Genomic DNA, 21382 nt, shown 5'->3' with positions numbered 1-21382 from the left:
ATAGTGAGGGGTCAACATATTCTGTATTTTCAGACTTACTGCAATTCAAACTCTCATCCTCTGCAGTAGGAATAAGTAGATTTACCCTGCTCCCAAAGAAGCTTGGGAGTCACAGGCTGAGACCACGGACACTCGGGGGTGAGACAGGAGTCCAGGGGCTTGGGCAGCTCGCCCCACAGTTGTCTCTAAAGAACGAGCCGGAGCACAGAGGCTTAAGGAAGTTTTCCCATCACAGCTGTGAACTATATCAAGCCTGATTCTGAGCTGGGCAGCTGTGGAAGGTCAGCAGCCCTGGCACCAATCTGGCCTTAGATTCTGTGGCTGCAAATGAGTCCAACAACAGGCCCCAGCCGGATTTGGGGAGTGCCAACCAGGCCTCTCTGGGGGGCCATCGGGCTTTGGAAACTTGTAGTCAGAATCCAAGGACTAGTCTGAGGTCAGAGAGGTGTCTCGTTTCATTTGTCCAATTCAGCATAACGCATATTTATTGTGTGTGACCTTGTCAGATGCAATGCATGGTGTCAGTGGGACGAGAATGAATCAGACTCCTTAAGGGGCCTACATGGTCCAGCGATGGGTGTAAAATATAGGGCAGCAGTTCTCAAAGTGAGGTTCCTGGACCAGCAGCATCAGCTGGGCATCAGCAAGAATCACTTGTTAGAGATGCACATTCTCAGGCCTCGTCCCAGACCTACTGAATCAGAACTCCCTGGGGGCAGGCCCAGCAGCCCGTGTTTTAACAAGCCTCCAGGTAATTCTGATGCAGTTAAAGTTTGAGAACCAACAGTATAGAATGTTTACGGGAGCAGCCAGATGGGATCAATGACAAACAAAATGACAGGAAGCTGGCATTCCATCAGGACAGACAGTGTGTATAACAAACCCCACAGCATGAAGAACCTATCAGGCTAGGCAGAAGAGTCAATCAAGCACAGAGAAACTGGAGACGGACCCACATGAGATAGGTCAGGGCGTTTTCACACCTCACTGGCTGAAGAAAATCAAACGGAAAAAACCAGGAGTGATTGAGCCATGCATATGTGAGAAGAGTCTTGTATAAAGTGGATACTGAGCTTGCTCTTCTCTCTGTCCAAGAGATGAAGACTTGCTTAAACTTACCCAAAAGAGATTCCTTATCAATCAAGGAGCCAAGTGACCTGCTAAGCGAGCACCATCCTGGACACTCTGGCCGCCCTGAACGTCAGAAAGACCTGGGCTGGAAGGGGGAACTTTATCTCAAGGATAAAATGAGAGTAAAATGAGCAGATTCCTTAGGCTCATCCCAAGAGATTCCTTACTTCAGGAGGTTTGAGAAGGGGCTCCATGAATATGAATTTTCTGAATATGCATTTTAACACAGGACTCCACCTGTCCCGACTTAGTTCAGTGAGGAAATACCGGCTTCACTCAGCCAACATCAGAGGGTTGGAACCAATGACATCTACAGATCTATTATTCCTACTTTTTATTCAACTATTGTTTGCTTTTCAGTTGTATTTTTTTATGTAATTTGTAAGTTTCTCCCAGAAGACACTGTAGAAGTTAAGACTAATTTCTGAAGTGGCAAAAAATCACCGCAATCCCAAAGCGTAGGAAATTTCCCAGATCAAGCAGAATGGGGCTAGTGAAAAGGCAGTGGAAGATCTCTGGGCTTCCCAGGACAGGATCCTTGCAACCATGTGGGGGTTTTTTGGGGTTTTTTCCCCCCCTAGATTGAAAAAGAGAGATGCATTTGAAACTCAGTCCTGTTTCAGTCAAATGACTGAAATGACTAACCCCTGAATCACTAGACACAAGAGTTGCCAGGGACCTTTGGCAGCCATTCTGCCACTCCTTAACCTCTAGAGATGAAAATACCCCAATCGGAAGGCAGGCAGGCAGGCAGGCAGGCAGGCAGGCAGGCAGTCCACTGGTTAGAAAGACCTTCCTCACACTGAGCTGAAATAGTCACCCTTCTTCCTTCCTTAGAGAGAAAGGAGAGCTTTACACACTATCTTCAGACGTATGGGTAGATCCTTTTCTTTTGTAGGAGAGGAAATTGATGGGGAATTCAAGAGAAAAACCTTAATTGGATTATGCAGTTAGAACAAGTGACCGAAAGCAAAACCTTGTCCTTTGTCTTTCTTCATATTTCCCTCCCTAAACTTCTGGCCTCTCTAATCATATCATTTAGTATATTCATGTAGCAAAATGGAGAGAAGGGAAGAAAGAAAACCCCATTTTGCTGTGTTTTTTAGTCCTCAGATGTCATCTTATTCCTTCATTTGTGTGGCCTTTTGTCTCTGACAGTTTCCATAGCAACAACAACCAGCAAGCAGTTTGCACCCCTCTCTCCAGCTTGTGCACAGATAACTCCAAACGGGGTCAAAACCCGCTCTATGTTGAGAAAGAAAGTAGATTCATTTCCTTCTCATTGATGTTTACGTGTGGATTTGTTGCGATGGTGCGTACATGTGTTTCTGTGCTTTGATCTCACTCAATATTTTTGGCTGCAAGTGATTTCTGAGAGCTTGTCTTTGTTTCTGAGTTGGAGGGATGGAGCAATGAATTTCATATTTAGCCACATATTTGAGAACATATAGCTACATAATTGTATATCATTGGGGGAAAAAAAGGAGTATTAAATTATCTTGCAGAAAAAAACAGCCTACAGTATTCTATACGCACTAAGGAAAGAAACTGTTTTCTCAAAGTGCTCCAGACTCATGCAATATTTATAAAATCCATCAACGACCCACCTATCTATTAGGTACAGTTTCATGTCAAGGCAGGATATTTGCTTTTGCTTTATAAATTTAGTGTTTTCCTGTTGCCATGCTCCTGGCCTACCTTGTGTTTTCCTTAGATATTGTACCTGAAGGGAACACTGTACTGCCAACAGGTGGTGGTATGGCTACAGTTAGGGTGCCGAGAAGCACACATCATCTTTTGAAGAGTTTTAGCTAAGATTGAAATAAGCATGATTTTACTCCTTTTGAAAATGTGAATCCTTATTTAAATGTTATCAGTGCAGCTATACATGCCAAATTATAATAACAGGAATTACAGATGAAGATTCTACAGCAAGCTTTTAAAAGAAATATCTCAGAAGAAATTGGTAGGTGTATTAGTTTCTGATTACTACTATACAAATTACCACAAATTTAGAGGCTTAAAATACATATGTCTATTATATTATAGTTGTGTAGGTCAGAATGTCCAAAATGGTTTTCACCTGGCCAAAATCAAGGTGTCGACAGGACTGTGCTCCCTCTGGAGGCTCTAGGGGAAAATCTGTTTCCTTGTCTTTTCCAGCTTCTAGAAGCCACCTGTATTTCCTGGATCACAGCCTCTTCCTCTAACTTCCAAGCCAACAGTGCAGCATCTTCAAATCTCTAACTCCAACCCTCCTGCCTCCTTTTAATAAGGATCAGTGTGTTCACATTGGTCTCACCTGAATAATCCAGTATAATGCTCCGTCTCAAGATCCTGAACTCAATCACACCTGCGAAGACCCTTTTGCCACGGACAGTAACGTACTCACAGGTTTCAGAGATGAAGATGTAGACACCTCACAGGCAATTATTCTGTCTAGCACAGTACCACTCTCAAAAAATCATGCCTAACCATCATCACATTTTCATTTGATCCCTGGTCTTACTCCAAGACTTTGACAAAACGACCTTTTCCAACTTGCCCTGAATCCTCTTGGGCAGTCGACTGTCTGGCTCTTTAACTTCAAGCCAGGCTGACAGCAGATGCTTGGCAGAGCGGTCCATTCACTCAAGGGCAGCCTGGCTGTACCAGGTTCTACCTGCTCCTGTCTTTCAGCCTACATCCTCCCCCCACCTTCAGACAGGTGGTCTCCTGCAGGTACCTGCCCCCATACACAGCATCGAGGACTACTTTCTGCCGCAGAGGGTGGGATGTGACGAGATGGGGAGAGAATCTGCTTTAAAGTTCAATTTTTCTTTCGTGATGCGCGTGAATGCCCTTGCTTTTCCATTTGATTTTATAGTTGCACCTTCAACTTTACAAAACTCCTTATTTAACAAACAAATCTCCTTTGCTAATTTGAACCCCTTTTTACTAGATCTCTTGCTGAAGTGCAGGCTTGGTTTTCTGATCTCTTATTTGGCCCGACTTCTGAAATCCATACTTCCCCCACAGCTGGTTTCCTGAGCTGCCACAAGTCCCACCCCACCTGCCTGCACAGCTGAGGGGGTCCCATCGTGGGCCTGGCTGCTGCAGCACATTGCCCATTCTCCAGATCCGTCTACTGAGTTCGACCAGAGACTGCTACCTTATCCTCCCCAGCTGTGCGAGGCTGTCCACTGCTGAAATGATTCCTCACTGGCTTCAGACCCCTTTCCTTGCAGGGACCCTCCTTCCACTCCCCAGTGCAAAGAGAGCCGAAGAAGGAAGGTGGCCCCAAGGGGGTTGCTAGAGCCTTCCCCAACCTGGGTCTGAAAAAACTGACCCCCTCAGGGATTTACAATGCACGTCTACATGTTCAAGTCACAGTCCACACCCCTACCCCCAACACACACACACACACACACACACACACACACACTCCCATCTTCTCTCCCTGATACCTGCCATGGAAGTCCCTGTACTTTTCTGAAGTAACTATGTATTTCCATTTTAATAGATGACTCCAGTTTCCTACCAGTAAGATAACTCCCCAATGCACAACTGTTTGTGATGGGAACGAAGTGCCCCCAAAGCAAACATCCTTCCACGGACCTGTTTCTAACATTCAAAATAAAGTGACGTTTCATGCAGAGGTGTCACCCCTGACCAAGCAGGACTGGATTGGATTTGACAGCTGTGAGAGGTAGAGTGAGTGAAGCCCGCAGCTGTCACCCTCTGCACACACGGTAGACCGTAGCCACAAGGCTAGTAGCTACCAGGGTGAGAGTTCGGTCACTGCTTTCCCTGCATGTCCAGACGGAATCAAATGTCACAAACTCGCTCACAAGGCTAAGCAGTCCAGACCTCCCGGGCAATGTGGCGCTGGCACGTGGAGTCACTGAAAAGGGGGATTTCTTTTTTCTTTTGTTCTAAACTATGCAAGAAAACAGACATTACCCCTGCCTTCCTTCAGTCACCATCCGAGGTCAAATAGAGGGCAGGTGCTCTAGGGTTCCAGGTGTTTTCATTATCGACTGTCTTAATGAGATGTTTCTGGCCAGAATAAGAGTGCCCTCCAACCTGAACCCCAAAGACTACTTTTATATGCTTCTTTGGTTTCCAGGGAAGAAAACAAAGTTGGGAGAGAATAAAACGAACGGTTGAGAGAAAGCTCAATTATATAATTGACTCATTTATAGCATTTCTCCACTGATTATAATTACTTTTAAACAAAAGGTTATTAGTGAAGATTTTAACTGCCTTATGATCAAAATTCTACTTTCCTTCCCCTTTCTTACACCTTTATTACTCTGATTAATTTCTATCACAGAGTTCAAAAATAACCTTGCTTTTAAACATACCAAGCCATCTCGTGGTATCTGATAGATATCTCCTGAATTTTTTCTACCCCTGTTGTTTGTAATGGACTTAAAATCTTTAATAAGATTTAATATCTTAATATATTTATATCTTTAATATATTTTAATACTTAAAATCTTTAATAAGGCCACCATGGCCTCCTCAATGTCAAAACGACAAAGTATGTACCGACCTATATAAAAACACATATCCACGGACACACAGACACAAAAGCACATGTGTAAATCATCGGAATGATGCAGCCAAAAGTATAGATAGAACAGAGGCTTCGTCACCACTTATTAACTCTGTGACCTTGGGCAAATTACTGAATATCTCTGAGACTTAGATTTGTCATCTGTCATGAAGGTAATAACATCGGAAATGAGGTTAATGATATTTGAATACATCACAGAGTTTTTGTTAAGAACTGAGTAGATACATGCAAAGCACGTATAACTGTGCTTGGTAAGTCAGTCCAACAAGAGCTCCCGGTGGCTGATTTTAGTGGTGGTGGAGGTCACGGTGATGACAGTGATGGCGGAGTTAACAGCAGCGGTGGTGCTGGTGGGGGTAGGCTTGGTGATGGGGCAGTGGTAATGGCGGTGATGGTAGAAGTAATGGTGGTAGAAGTTTTATGATATGTAGTTCATTGAGCAAGAGAGTATGAGTAGTAAAACCACACATTTACACAATTGACGTTGTTTTCTAAATACACTGTCCTACAGATATCCTCATGAGAAAACAGGTTAACTGAGCCAACCCTTGGATTAGGAACTTTGTAACATTGGCTCTAAAATTTACAACAGCCCAAACAGGTAGGTATTACTAGTCTCATTTGACACATGAGAAAATAGAGACCCACAGCAGTTAAATAAGAGCCGCCCAAGGTCACAGAGCGGACAGTGGTAGACCCAGGATTCTGTCGTTCAACAAACATTCTCCTCCCCGCCAGTCTCTCTCCAAAGCTCAGCACTTCCCACTGCTTGTTCCTTCCTGTGCAACGAGCAGCCCAGGGCTCAGATTCCCAGTTTTTTGGGTTTTGTTTTGGAATTTTTTTTTTATACAGCAGGTGCTTATTAGTTATCTATTTTATACATATTAGTGTATATATGTCCATCCCAATCTCCCAGTTCATCCCACCAGTTTTCAGTGGATGAGGAGATGGAGATAGACATGGGGGCCTGCGAACAGAATGCAAGCTGTGCGTGGGTGGTGACGGTGGCGGGACCCTGAGGCACAGCGCCGCTGCGGTGGTGAAAAGACAGCACGGATGGGAGCACGTGAGGCAGTGCAGGCCCCAGTGAGGACTCGATCCTTCCACCAGGAGCCAGCGAGATTCATCCAGTTGGCTCAGGAACAGCGACTCTCCACGTCTGCCTGTGGCATGTGATGATTACTCTTTTTCAGTTGAAAAGACCGTCAAACATTTTAAATTACAACTGTCAGTAGCGAGATGGTGTTTCAGCATGTGAAACGATCTAAAGCTGCAAGGCGTTAAAGCCTTCTTTAAACAGCAAAGTAATGGCTCCCCGCAGAGAACGAAACTTCAAGCACGGAGTGCGGCTTCTCTTTTCCCAGACACACTGGGAGGAAAATTAGCAAGTTTCCTCAAATTTAGGAAAAATAACATGACCTCAGAACCATCTAGGACGCACGTGCACACACGCATCATCTTTGCAGCCCTCCCTCTACTGTATTGCTCAGACTGTCACCTGAAATGCTGAACCAGCCTGACGGAACCACCATGTGTCTCTGCTCCAAACATGTCTGTAACGCAGTCCCCATCATGTTGTACTAATGGGGAGAGGTGAGGCAGGGGTAAGTTTAAAGGGAAGAAAGGGGCAATCCCAAACTGCACATGGTATTACGACTCAGTTCGGCTTCTCTCACCCGACAGAAGCTACTAACAAACAGCAAAACTGTATATTTCTGGGTTCTGTTCTCCGCTTCCTCCATGACCACTAAAGGTGCAAATGAGCCAACAATCTGCAAAATGCCAGGCAGTGGGAAGAAAGAGAGTTAAGGGAGCCCAAAAGTCCACATCAGCCCTTGCCAGGAACCCAGAGACATGCCAAGACCACAGGTGAGAGGAGAGGGAAGCGGGGAGGTAGGAGCTGCTGAACACACAGGGCTGGAGTGGGACAGAGAGAGGAAGCATCGGCTGCAGGTACCACATATATTACCTATTCCCAGTGTCTCCTCTTTCCTTGACCACCTGTCCCTTTGTTTCTAGTCACTCCTCCTGCCGTAGAGCCCAGCTGCCAGGAGTTTCCAAATGACAGGAAGCACCTGGACTCAGGTCCCGGAGCAGTCCCCACTGCATTCCTGGGCATACAGGGTCAATAGGATTTTCCAAAACCTCCAAGCACTAGAATAGCCCTTTCTCCACCCCTGGGAACCTTCACAGGAGAAGTAAATCAAGACAAAGAAGGTGGGAATCATTCATTTATTCAATGCATATTTACTGAGCACCTACTATGTGCTAGGGAGAGTTCTAAGAATTGGGAATACTGCCATGAAGAAGACAAGGAAGGAGAGAGACACCATAAACCAGGAAACTAGTAGTTCTAGTTTAGCTAGTAGGAGTTCTAGAAGTGCTAGGCATTTGGGCAGCCCTCTCAGCTGTCACCCTTGGCCCCTCCTCGGGGTGCCTGTCCAATTGCACCGGACCAAAACCATGAGGAAAGATTTCCTGGCCATGCCAGCCGCCCCCTTCCCATCTCTGTGTCTCTGTCTCAAGACCCAACTGTCTACACATATCAGTTGGCCAACGCCATTTCCAGCATCCTCAGGGCAGAGCCAGGGGCTGAGGCAGGAGAGAGGAGGAAGGGCAGATAAGGACCAGCGGGTGGGGGTTAGTGTCACTCAGGAGATCCTGGAGGACAGGACTGAGCCGAGGGTCCAGGAAGCACTGTCCCCTCCACCCACCTCCCAACAGGGTCACCTGCCCCCTCCAGTTGGATCAGACTCTCATCCCCTGACACCGATTTCCCCTCCCTCATCCAGGCTGCCCCCACTGAGCAACCATGCCAATATGGCTTGTATCAGAATCACCGAGGCTGCACTAACCAAGCAGTTCATGTCATTGTCTGCTATTGATTCAGCAGCCCTGGGAGAAACTGCAGGTTCCTCAAGGGAGGCAAAGATAAAGGTGAAACAAAAGAGTCTCCGGACTGTGTGCATTCCCACCCCTCCTAGGACCTGCCTTGGATTGAGAACAATCTTCCCAATCTTTACCAGCTGCCTGGCAGCTTGCCCCAGATCAGTAAGTCTTCTTCAGAGTTCCAACTTGCAAAAATATTTACATAATTTAATAGAACCCTCTCCTGGATAAGGAGCTGACACTTTTAATTACCTGGATCAGGTGCTCTCCTTCTATAGGACATGGCATACACGTGGCTGGAATGCCAGCTATGTGCATTTCCCAGGGCTTCTCCCCAGTGATCTGTAAAGAGGACGGTCCCTGAGATGGGGACCTCCACATGGGGCAGCAGAAGGGAAGGGGAGAGCCACAGGTGTAACTAGTGATTTTTTCCTAGTGGAAATTTCAGAAATGCTCTTCCCTTTTTACCATTGCTTTCGTCTCTAGTCCCTTCAACAGATTTTCACATGTTCAAGTACTACAAATCTTTTCCCCATTTCCAAGGAATTAGGTCATGCATCTTCCTTAGGACTCTGCCTGGGGAAGCTGGATCCCAGGCATTCGTCTTCTTCAGGACCCGAGGACACATGACAAAGCGTACAATCGAGAACTGATCATGGCAACAACCACAACGATGACAATAAGTAACAGGTGCGAAACACCTTTATAGGTCAAACGTGGCACCCGCTTCCTAATACACTTTATTTCTAAGCCGCATAATAATAAGCCTGCATGGAGGCGTTATCATGCCCATTTTTCAGATGAGAAAAAGAGAGGCTCAGAGATGTTATATAACTTACCCCCGGGCACCTACCAATAAGTTGCTGAACCAGGACTCAAACAAACATCAGTCTGAGTGAAACCCTGTGTTGCATGTCAAGCCAGTCCTGAGGAAGGCCCACACATTCCCAGAAAAGCTCCAGAAATCTGACCTAGTTTCTGTCCTAGGGCTGTGTGGAGTTAGGATGAACAAATGCCAGACAGTTTTGGAGACCGGCTTCCTTGCCTCTGTGGCCTCCTCCTCCCAGGCATGGATCCTCCTCCAGCTTGCCTCTTTCCAGGCCCTGGGAGGATGCCCACCCCTACTCAGTACAGCTGATGAGGCCTTGGCCCAGCCTCCGTCCGGCTCTGGCCCATTGTGGTCAGGAGCCTCATCTGTAATGTGGGCATTTCTCTCAAATGCTAATGAACTTCCTTTGGCATCTTAGACAAAAGCAATCCCCTGACAACTGTATTCTGCACAGCACCTAAAAATTGGTGGGTGTACAATAAATATGCAGCTCATAACCATTCCCACACTTGCTAACGATTGTGTGGGCACATTTGGTTCACAGGCAGAAAAGCCAAATAAGACATTGCTGAGACCAGAAAGGGAAGGATGGACCCAAAGTAGCTGTACCTGGCTGTGACAAGGGGCTGGGCTGGGGAAGGAGAGAGACTGGAAAATGCACACCCCAACACCTACACAAGTCATAAAGGGTCCCAGCCTGGCTAAAGGTCTGCCAACCAACATGTGATGGAGCCACACGAATGTCCATGTCTAGTGGTGTTTCCAACACCACAGAAACTTAGAGCTGAGTATTTAAGTGAGATGTCACTGGGACCTGGAAAAAAGTAAGTAATCATTCTGGGCCACCCCTTGGGACTGCTGACCCTCTAGGAGCAGTGGAGGAGTGAGGTAGAGTGGATATGACAATAAAGAAATGGGCTGGGCTTCCCTGGTGGCTCAGTGGTTGAGAGTCCGCCTGCCGATGCAGGGGACACGGGTTCGTGCCCCTGTCCGGGAAGATCCCACATGCCACGGAGCGGCTGGGCCCGTGAGCCATGGCCGCTGAGCCTGCGCGTCCGGAGCCTGTGCTCCGCAACGGGAGAGGCCACAACAGTGAGAGGCCCGCGTACCGAAAAAAAAAAAAAAAAGAAAAAAAAAAAGAAACGGGCTTTTCAGCAACTGTTAAGCCAGTGAGATCCCAGTCAAGACATCAAATCTCATTGTCCTCCCAGCCCTTCCACCTTCTCCCCCAAAGTCCCTCAGTAAACTGGTTTGATCCCAGGGTGGTAAAAAAAAAAAAAAACTTGGAAATTTCATTAAAATGGTGGATTCAAAATGGATGGGGACAATTCTTCAGCCACGTGCTCTTCAGTGCTCACCAAGGAGACCCCTGCACCCTACGAAAACTGGGAGGAAGTGAGCAGCAAAGCACCAAAATACATCCGTTCTCAAAATGACAAATGAAGCACTTGGGCTGGTTAGTATGAACGTAATCCGCAACACTCACTGCAAGATGAGTAAGCACTAGAGAAGGCCGACACATTTTGCATATTCCAGGTGAGACACATGGAAAGGGCAATGGAGAGTTTACCCCGTGGGGAAGGACAGGACTGTGGGTAGGAGACAAACTCATCTGCATTTCACGCTTGCATTTCTCTAGGCAAAGTCAACCATCACCCTCCTCCACATAAACACACTGTTGCTTTCTGGATCTTGAAAAGAATGTCTAAAAGAGATGCTTGAAAACCTTGTGGACAGTCACGTGACAGGCAGGTGCATCTCTAAATTGATGGTTCCTCCCCAAGAGGAGCGAGGGGTGGAGGAGGCAGGGAACTTGTGCGAAGAGAAGAGAATGAAAGCACAGGGAGGGGAAAGGCAACCATTCCCACGGGTCATGGGGGTCCCGTCGATCACGGGTCTGAGTGAACAGACTGTACCAATGGAGTGTATGTGTTTACAGGTGCGTGTATCAGTCTACATGGGAACCACAGGATGGTAACAACAGCTAGATGAGGGTGGTGGGCCTACGAGGGAATTTTTTTTCTTTTTGTTCACAGGTATATTCTAATTTTTTCACAATGCCATGTAGTATTTAGGCCACGAAAAGAACAGGAGTTTTAAAATATTTGGAATGTGAATCTGGATAATGGGTACCTGAAGAATATATTAATGAACAAAACTATGCATAAAGATTTGTAAGAGGATCTTGGATCTTGGGCAGCAGCGCAAGATTTTTCAGAACCATGAGTCGGGTTAGACTGACTTGGAGTGACAGATGTGAAGGTCAGATTTAGAGGCGCAGGCAGGAGGTCATCCCCTTGCTCGAGGGGTCCAAGTACGTGTCCTGAGAACACAGGGAAAAGCCCAATCAGAGGACACAACCTCATGGGGGAATATTCCAAAGGGAGTAGTAGGAGGTCCTGAATAAGACAACACATGGGTGAGAGCAGTGAAATGTGAACAGGCACATGGAGAATCACAAGAAGGCCACCGAGAGAATCCCGAGGTCTGCCACTGGTTTTTGAGGACATGCACCAACTAGCCCAAAGCACTCACCGTTTTTTTAAGCATGAGCAAACAGACATTAAATGCCCTTTTTCCCCAGAGCATCATCCCCTGAAACTGTTTCCATCAGAGGCACCAGTGACTTCCTTGCCCTCACTTCTATTTCCAACTCCCCCTCCCCACTTCTCTCCCTCCTTTTAGAGCAAAATTCTCCAAAAGAAATATCTGTAGTCACTATATCTAATTTCTCATCTCTCATTCTCTCCTGAAACCCGTCCAATCAGATTTCTGCTCCCTCCATGTCCCCAGACTGTTCTCATCAAGCTCATCATTACATCTCATGCTGCTAAATTCAATGGAAACTCATCGGTCCTCTTTTTATCTGACCCGTCAATAGCATTTATCATGCTCGTCATTTCCTCCCCTTGTCAACACCTTATTCACAAGGCTTCCAAGGACCACACGGGCAGGTTCCTACTAACTCAGTGGCCACAGCTTGTCTATTTTGCTGCTGCTTCCTCATCAACTTGACCTCTTAGCTTTGGAGTGCCCCAGGAGTGAGTCCAACTCTTCTCTCTTCTACTTACATATGTTTACTCCCTTGGTGAGATCATCCAGCTCTAAATACCGTCTACATGCCAGAGACTCCCAAATTTATGTCTCCAGTCTCTAGTAGTCTCCACTAGAACTCACAGTGAACTCAAGACTCGTAATCTACTTGCCTATGTAGAATCTCCAATTGGATATACTAACACATCCAACACTTCCCCCATAAATCTAACGCCTTCTTCTGTCTTCTCCATCTCAATTCATGGCAATGCAACCTTTCAGTTGCTCAGACCAGAAAGTCTTGGAGCCATCCCTGACTTTTCTTTCTCTCGTACCTCACATCCAGCCTATCAGGAAATCCTGTTGGCTCAACCTTCAAAATCAAGACAGAATGTGACTACCTCTCACAATCTCCACTGCCTACCATCCCTTGTCTAGATTATTGCAATAGCTGCTCCCTTTGCTACCGCCCTCTTCCCAACCTCGGGTACATATTCAATCTCGGAGTTAAAGTGATTTTATGAAGTCAGATCATGTCATTCTTCTTCTCAAAATCCTCCAATGGCTTCCCACTGGAGAGTTACTCTCAAATCCATCAGTTTCTTTTGATCTACACCTTTACTTCCCTCTGTGTCAATATCCACATGCCCCCGTATCATTCTCCACCCAGCAGCCATGATCTTTCTATATGAGAAATCTAATCATGGTACACTCCAATAAAAAGCCCTTCCATGTGGTCCTACTGACCTCAGGATAAAGTCTAAGTTCCTCAGGCATGCCATGACCTTCTTGATAAGCTCAATCCATCTTCACTTTGCTGTGCAGTGGTGGTCCTAGTCTATCTCCTGGCCATGCACTTTGATGAGCCCATTCAGCTACCGCTGATTCTGTGTACACTATATTAGCAACCTGCCATTAGAGTACTTTCTGAAGAGTTGCCCTCTTTGTGTGAGTTTGATTTCCCTAACCAGATTGTTTTTAACTCTTTGTGAGCTGGGATTGCATTTCTTATTTTATTTTCTGTCTCCTTATCAGCTCCCTGATGACAGCAAGTCACTTGATACTTGTTTAATTAATGGGGAAGAAAAGACAGTGTAACTTGTATAAAGGGATGCTTGCTAAGTATTTCTGGGCCATGGGGTTCATTTCCTTCCCCTAACACATCTGCAATGGCTATTACAGAATGGTCTGTAGACTGGTTGATGTACTAGCAGTTTGGTACAACTCATTTTTCAATTCCTTCGAACAAAAACGCCAAGAACAAATGACTTTACCTGAATATGTTGCAATGACAGGAAAGCTTTATCCCCTGGGACAAGAATAAAAGGCAGCTCTGCTGACCTGATAAGTATCAGGACAAAAGGATGATGATTTGATATAGTGGTTCAACAGGCTGTCCGCTGGCTTGTAGTATCTGCTACCCAGTCACAGGAGGAACCTGGCAATGAGACGGTAAGCACAGCGGCCAGACCAACCAGAACCCCAGCTTGCCTCCCTCCTGCCTTACACAGGTGGGCGCCTAATATTCTGCCCGCAGACACTGCTCCACATCTGAACCCCTGACGCCTGGTGGGGGGATGGAGGGACAGTTTGAGGGGCACAGTTACTTCACTCATTTTACCATGGCAAGTTTTAACAAAACTCCATACAATCTCTTGGTGGACATCTCAGGATGAACTGGTTGGATGGCAGTAACAGAGGCTGCACAGCCTCGGGGAGCTTTAGGACATCCAGTGTCTATGTCTCAAGTGCCCAGCCTTCCCATTCCAAGCCCTGGAGGTCAACTCTAAGGACATGAAGGCAATAAAACCTAAAGACATCATAGATTGGGGGAGTGGGGCACACAATATATACAGAGGACCAACCAGGGAAGAAGTACAGCTTATGAAAATGATCTGAGAGTCACGAGACCTGATTCTAACCACTAATTTCCTAAGTCACCTTGAGCTCGGTACAGAAACTCTCTGAGCCTCCTCTGTAGACAGAAGGAGTTGGAAATAAAGGTGATCTTATACTAGCTGGTCTTCAGAGACCTCTACAGGTCTGTGAGCCTAGCATTTCTTCTAAGAAGACAAAATGAAAGGCATCTTCGGCCTGGATCGTTCAACCTGGGGATGGTACATGACAACCACCAGGCTCCTTGCCCATCAGAGAAGATTCACAACAACAGCTTCAACCTCTTCTCCAGAGCAGAATAAAAACTGTATGCTGGGATACAGCGGGATACAGCAATGTGTGAAGACAGAGCCATTTATAAGCCAGAATGTGCCACAAGACACAGGAAAAACTCTCTTTTTATGACTGGTCTAGACCCGGAGACCCCAAGTGGCCAGTCACATGCTCAGTGGCCCACGTGTCTCATGTCCCAGGCCAGAGCTCTTCCCCCCACATCACGGTGACTTTTAGGCTTGGAATTCCCTCCCTCAGCCCCCAGGCTTCGCTGGGGGGAGGGAGGGAGGAAGAACACCATTTGTTTCTTTTCCTATCAGCAGATGTTGTGTCTCACAGTCCCTTCTCAGATTCCTCCCATCAAAAAAGGTATTAGATACAAGATACCACTTGTGTGAAGTTTGGACGGAATCCCAAACGGGCATTTCTCTCCACCACTACAGTAACAGTGCCTATGCCTCCAGAAGAAAAGTAATGACCAGAAAGGAAAACATGTACCTTCTCCCTCAGGAGCTGGTCTCCCTCCTTCCTTCTCCACTTGTGAAACATAAATGAGTGTGCAACTGAAGGGCTTATGCCACACTCATGATGTGAGGTCCAAAGTTAAGATGCAAAGTTATCTGGTCGTCCTTGAAGGCTTCAGCCTTCCACTTCCTAAGCTGGCTCCATACCCCCAGTGCTAAGTAGAACTCAGGGTCTGGGGCCCAGAATGCATGAGGAAGCCAGGCAGAGGTGGCTTGACTCAGTGTTTCTCTAAAGTGTTATTTACATTCACTTAGTGTGAAGTCAAGAAAGACAAACATCATATGATATCACATATATGGAATCTTCAAAAAATGATACAAATGAACTTATTTACAAAACAGAAATAGACTCACAGACATAGAAAACAAACTTATGGTTACCAAATGGAAAATGAGGGATAAATTAGGAGTTCGGGATTAACAGATACACACTACTATGTATAAAATAGATAAACAACAAGGACCTACTGTATAGCACAGGGAACTATATTCAATATCTTGTGATAACCTATAATGGAAAAGAATCTGAAAAACTATATATATATATATATATATATATGTATATGTATGTGTGTGTGTATATATATATATATATGCTGAATCACTTTGCTCTGAACCTAACACAACATTGTAAATCAACTATACATCAATAAAATCTTTTTTAATTAAAAAAAAGCATTCACTTAGTGACCATGCTGAATTACACACACTCTACTTTATATGGGTGTAGTGTTGGTTTAGAAACGTTTCTCAACTAGAACTTTAATAGACGATTCCCCTGAAATTACTTTACTTTTTAACATTGTGCCCCAGTTATGCCATAATTTAGGATATATAAGCCTCATAAAAACTCCATGACGTTCGCTGCAGGTTAACTTATCCCCATTTTACAGACCACATCTTACATATCTTATGCCAGTCTCATCTTCTCTATTCCTCATTTCAACTGCAAAATGCATTAAAGACTGAGTAATGAACCACCACGACGTTTGGTAGTGCTAAAATATAATTTAAGATCATTCCCTGAAAGACACTGAGATCCTTAAAATGCCCTTCCAGTGTGTGCATTAATAATGTCAAACTTCAGAGGCAGAGGAGGGGTTGGAAGTTCAGGGTATTAGATCATCACCAAAATCTGAGACTTTGAATAAAATAAATATGGCTTTCTTTGAAAGACCAAAAGGTCAAAGCATGTTGCCTAAAATAGCAATTTCATCCTGAAGCCACATTATACATATCATGGCAAAAAGCAAATCTTAACTTAATCTTGGGCTACACACAGAGAAAGTGAAAGAGGCCAAGTTCAAAGAACAAGGTTCACAGACCTTACAGCATGTTTTGGTGTCAGCTACACTGAACACACTATCAGTTTGAAAATAAGAGCTTTGTGAGCTGCCACTAGAACCAGAAGCATCCCTGAGAACATGAGTCTCCCAAGGAAAGTTAGCCTGGCCATTTGCATCACCAGCACTGCTCTCTATTGGGTCCAGTTGTCTCTGGGAATCACCTGAAATGAGCCGGAAACTGGGATCCCATCCTTTCTGATCATGGCTGGGAGGATGGATGGAGGGAGGATGCCTGAGTGCATGAAGTTCACATTCACATATGCCTACCTGCCCACCTCCAGCTTCCAGGAGAGAAAGAGAAAGTGTCAAAATGGTAAAGCAATTACGTGTTTCTTTATTCTCCTCCATCTCCTTTCAGCACGTTCTCCATCATCCTCGACTTGCCTTCCTGGCTCCATCCCCAGAGCTGGGTCTTCATTTAGGATCTTACAGGTCCTTGTGAGCTTTATCTAGAAATTAAAGGCTAATGGTTGGGTTACACACTGTGTCATTCTCTTCCCAAAAGGGATTTGAACACCTGTACATTATACATTTGTCAAAATCAAAAAATGCACAACACCAAGAGCGAACCCTCATGTAAACTATGGACCTCGCTGTTTGGTCTAGGGTCTCCTTGCTCAATTCAGTAGTTCTGGGCACATGTGGCTACTTATATTCAAATGTAAATTCAATTCAATTAAACTGAAGTGTCACTTCCTCAGCCACTCTAGCCACATTCCAAGGGCTCAAGAGATACACGTGGCTAGTGGCTACTGTATTGGACAGTGCCGCACTGATACAGGACATTTCTATCATTGCAGAAAGAGCCACCACTAGTCTAGGGCAAGTACCTGCAAACTTTTTCTGTAAAGGATTAGAAAGTAAATGTTTTAGGCTTTGTGGGCCACCACAGAGAAATGGTGTTCTGTCATAACTACTCAACACTGCCTTTCCAGTGGGAAAACAGCCATAGACAATATGCAAAGGAATGGGCACAGCTGTGTTCCAATAAAACTTTATTTACAAAAATTGGATTTGGTCTGCAGCCAATTTTGTCAAGCCCTGGTCTAGAGGAACCACTCCTAATCTAGGACATTTGACTCCCAGGAGGTCTTAAGTTACTGCAGGGCATCTATCCATAGGCATCAAAAGCAGTAGCTATAGACTAACTAAGTAAATAATATGTTTGCCATATACCTAGACCTTCATTTATCAGAATATCTCTATATTATCATGACTGATAAAATACAAATCCAATCTGTGTACTTTAAAAAAGTTATATTTTAATAAAAGCAAGAAAAAAGTAAAGTTTTTTTTTTCAAAAAAAAAAAATACAAATCCATTTAAAACCATAACTTCTTTCAAAGGAGCATTTGTCGTTGTGTATTATTCTCAAGAAGTGAACCATGAATTTTCTCTCTTTCATCATGTTTCTCTAATACAAGTAATGCATGTTTGGTTTAGAAAAATTAAAAAAAAATAAGAGAGGAAAAGGGGATTATCTGAGTTTCTCATCAGGAGACTTTTTTTAACCATTGTTAGTAGATAAATATAAAAATTGTTAGTAGATAAATATAAAAAAAAATATTCTTAGTACCCGGAACAGTGCTGAACACGTGATAGGTGCTCAATAAATATTTGTCAAATGAAAAAATGACTGAATATTACAAAAATAGGAGTGTTCATGAACAGACTTTAGGAATTCTATAACTTCACTACATTAGTAATGCTGGGTGTATGTGCGATTTTGTGGCATGCTCTATAGTTTTTGATGGATTATCAAAGGTATCTGTGACCTAAAAATGTGGAGAACTTCTCAGTTATCCCCAGGCCTGAACCCACAGGCCTTTACATTTCTGACCATCAATGGCTGAACTCCCTAGAGAAGCAGATATTTTTCCCTGGGCAGTCTTCTGTAACTAATCAAACCCATCTATCTGAATTCAAAGTATCCCAGGTGGAACAGCTGCTGGGTATAAACATAATTCGCTCAAGGAAAATGGGGAAGGAAGTTCTTACGTCTTTTTCTAAGTCTGGAGACATGGAGCCAGCATACAGAAAAAGATTTCCTGTGGTCTTCCCAAGAAGTTCAAGCTCGTTTCACCTTCTTTGGGCCCTGTCAGTTCAGGAGGCTTCAGTGTGATCTTAATGAGGTCAGACCATAAACCCAATCCCTATAATGACCAGCTAAGAGAGAGGTGCCCCCACTGGTCTGCCTAAAGTCCAGCAGCAAACATGGTTCTTTTATCTCTGGGGGACCCTCCTGGGGATGCCCTCGCAGTGGGTAGACAGTGTCTGGGAAGGCAGACAAAGGCACAACATCCTGTTAGCTACTGTCAACGATGAAGACTTAACACAGAGACACGGGGAAAGTTATCTTCCTCAGAATGCTTTGATAATCTGGAAAGATGACTTGAGATTTATAGAAACCCATTTAGAGTTCTCTCAGGCATTTTACCTGCATCTGTTCCCCAAGGAAGCAAGTTTAGGTTTCTTTTCTGCATCTTCACAATAGAGCACAGTCAAATCAGTGCAATTAATTGCTAAGAGTAAAGGGCTTTCTGATGCCTAATGACACCTTTAGGAAAGCAGCCTCCCTAGACACAGTTCTATTTATAGACCATGCATTTTTCTGGCCTCCCTCTCTTATCACTGAGAGCATGGGGAGGAAGCAGGAATGTTTTGCTTCTGAGAAAATGATCACCTGCCCCCTCGCTTATTCCCCACCTGGAATCCTAAACCAATTACGACATCCTAATCATTTCCAAGGGCAACCACTATGCTGTCATAAAGAGGATTACGGCTTCAAACTCAGATACAGCTTAGAGCTAATCATCGGTTCAGAAACAAAAGGCCCTGTTTTTATGCAAATGCACATAAAGGATCTGCAGAAATAATGACCAAAACTGTAATCTACGATAAACAGATTTATGGCTAAAATGAGACGTGTGCTTCCAAATTCACACACTGAAAAGCGGCGGATGATTCTTTAAAGGGACGTTATACCCTGATTCAAAACTATGATGAGAAAATCCCCTAAAATCTAACAGCTGCATTTCTCAAAACTGTTTGGAAGCCAACTTGTACCTTAAATGAGCCACAGCTGTAAAAAGAACTTGTTCGAGGCAGAATGCATCTCAAAGGACATTAAGTCAAACTCAGCTCCCGACCCCCTCCCCACCCACTGCCCTCACGGACAGAGCATTTATCCCCATCATTCTCAGTTCCTGGCAATGCTGATCTTCGTGACTCAGGACAGAAACCCTGAAATCATCTCTTTCACTCCTCTCTTGCTCTCACACTCCACATCTGATCTGTGAGCAAATTTGACTGGTCAAAGTACATTCAAAGTCCTACCACTCCTCACCTCTCCCCCTAACACCATGTTAATCCAGGCTACTACCACCTGCAACCCAGAATATTTAAATATCCGCACCCCATCTCTCTGCCTCTGATTTTGCTCTGCCCTCAGGCTATATCCTATTAAAATATAAGTCATTTCATATCACTCTGATCAACTCTCCCATGGCTTCCTTTCCAGGAACCAAGAGCCCCAAATAATCTTGCCTTCTTCCTGTCTCTCTTACATCATCTCCCACTAAGCTCTCCCTCCCTTACTCTCCTCCAAGTTCATGACCTCCAGGGAGTTTCCCGAACAGGCCTGCACCTCAAAGCCTCAGGGCCTTTGCACTTGCTGGTCCTTCTGTCTGGAATGCCCTTCCCCTCATAGTCCCATGGCTGGCTCTCTCATGTCGCTATTTCCAAATGTCCCCTGCTCACTGAGGCCCTTCCTGACAACCCTTCTCAAAATCTCAGTTTCTGCTCCCATCACAATATTTCATATCTCTTTCCACACTATTTCTTCCACGTAGCACTTATCACTACCCAGCATACATCATCATTTATTTATCTTGTTCATCATCTATGTCTCACAGTAGAATGTGAGCCCCATAAGGGCAAGGATTTTTGTCCCTTTCGTTCATGAATGAATCACTGCTCTAGTGCCTAGCACAGTGCACGGCACTCAATACTTGTTGAATCTATGAACTCTGAAAATACAGTAATCAGCACTCCGTTAATTACAAGTTAAAAACAAAACGTGATTGGAAAAAACTTAGAAATGGTCTAAGTGCCTATGAACATGAAATTGGTTAGATAATGATGCAGCCATAAAAAGATACACGATGCAGCCCTTAAAATAATGATGTAGAATTTACTCACTAATGTGAAAGGATTACCACAACCTATTAAGTCAAACAGGAAGACTTCAAAACAGTAAGTACAGTATTATCGCAGTGTAAAGCATTACATAAATATTGTGTGTCTGCATCACCTATATTTATCGTAAAACTCCATTTGTGCATGTATTTGTGTGGCTAGATTGATGGTTGAGAGAGAGAGAGAGATGAGAAAGAGGGAGAAAGAGCTCAAACAATTATGGTAGAAGAATTGAAGAAGATGTTTGCCTTCTTTATTCTTTATGCCTTGGATTTCCTACAATGAGCAGCTTTTAAACAGAATTTCGCAAAGAGAGTTTCCTCTTTTAACATTTACCAAGGGTTAGCTACCTGCAAAGAGCCCAACTGGACCTAACATCCCATAAACAGCAGCCTTCAAACCCTTTCAGTCCAACCCTCCGGAACATATTTGACAGCACGCTCTGCAGAATTCCAAAGGAAGATCTATGCCCTTCCCAGACAACAAAAGCACATGTAAGGAAATGATAAAAGATAAATAAGTCTACCTCATTAATTAATATTTTGTGAACAAAGGGGGTCCTCAGAGCAAAAGCCCCTTTCCTACCTGGCCAGCCAACCTCACCTGTAGGCCTCGTTCCGATCAGGTTAGGTAACTGAGTTTGCTGACAACCCCATGCACAGCCCACCTCCATGCCTTTGTGCTTGCACGGCCATGCCTTGAA

At 44.6% G+C, this 21382-nt stretch overlaps 1 protein-coding gene across 1 annotated transcript in view; it reads right to left on the bottom strand.

The window, feature by feature from the left end:
- TMEM178B (transmembrane protein 178B) overlaps positions 1 to 21382 on the bottom strand; it is a gene marked incomplete at its 3' end in the record, with an annotated part of 362319 nt that overhangs the window by 127117 nt on the left and 213820 nt on the right. The window lies entirely within an intron of this gene.

Source organism: Mesoplodon bidens (assembly GCF_964165515.1).
Source record: "Mesoplodon bidens genome assembly, chromosome: 9".
In the NCBI taxonomy this organism is placed as follows: domain Eukaryota; kingdom Metazoa; phylum Chordata; class Mammalia; order Artiodactyla; family Ziphiidae; genus Mesoplodon; species Mesoplodon bidens.
Note: the sequence above shows the minus strand (reverse complement) of the source record. Positions and strands in the feature narration are given on the sequence as shown.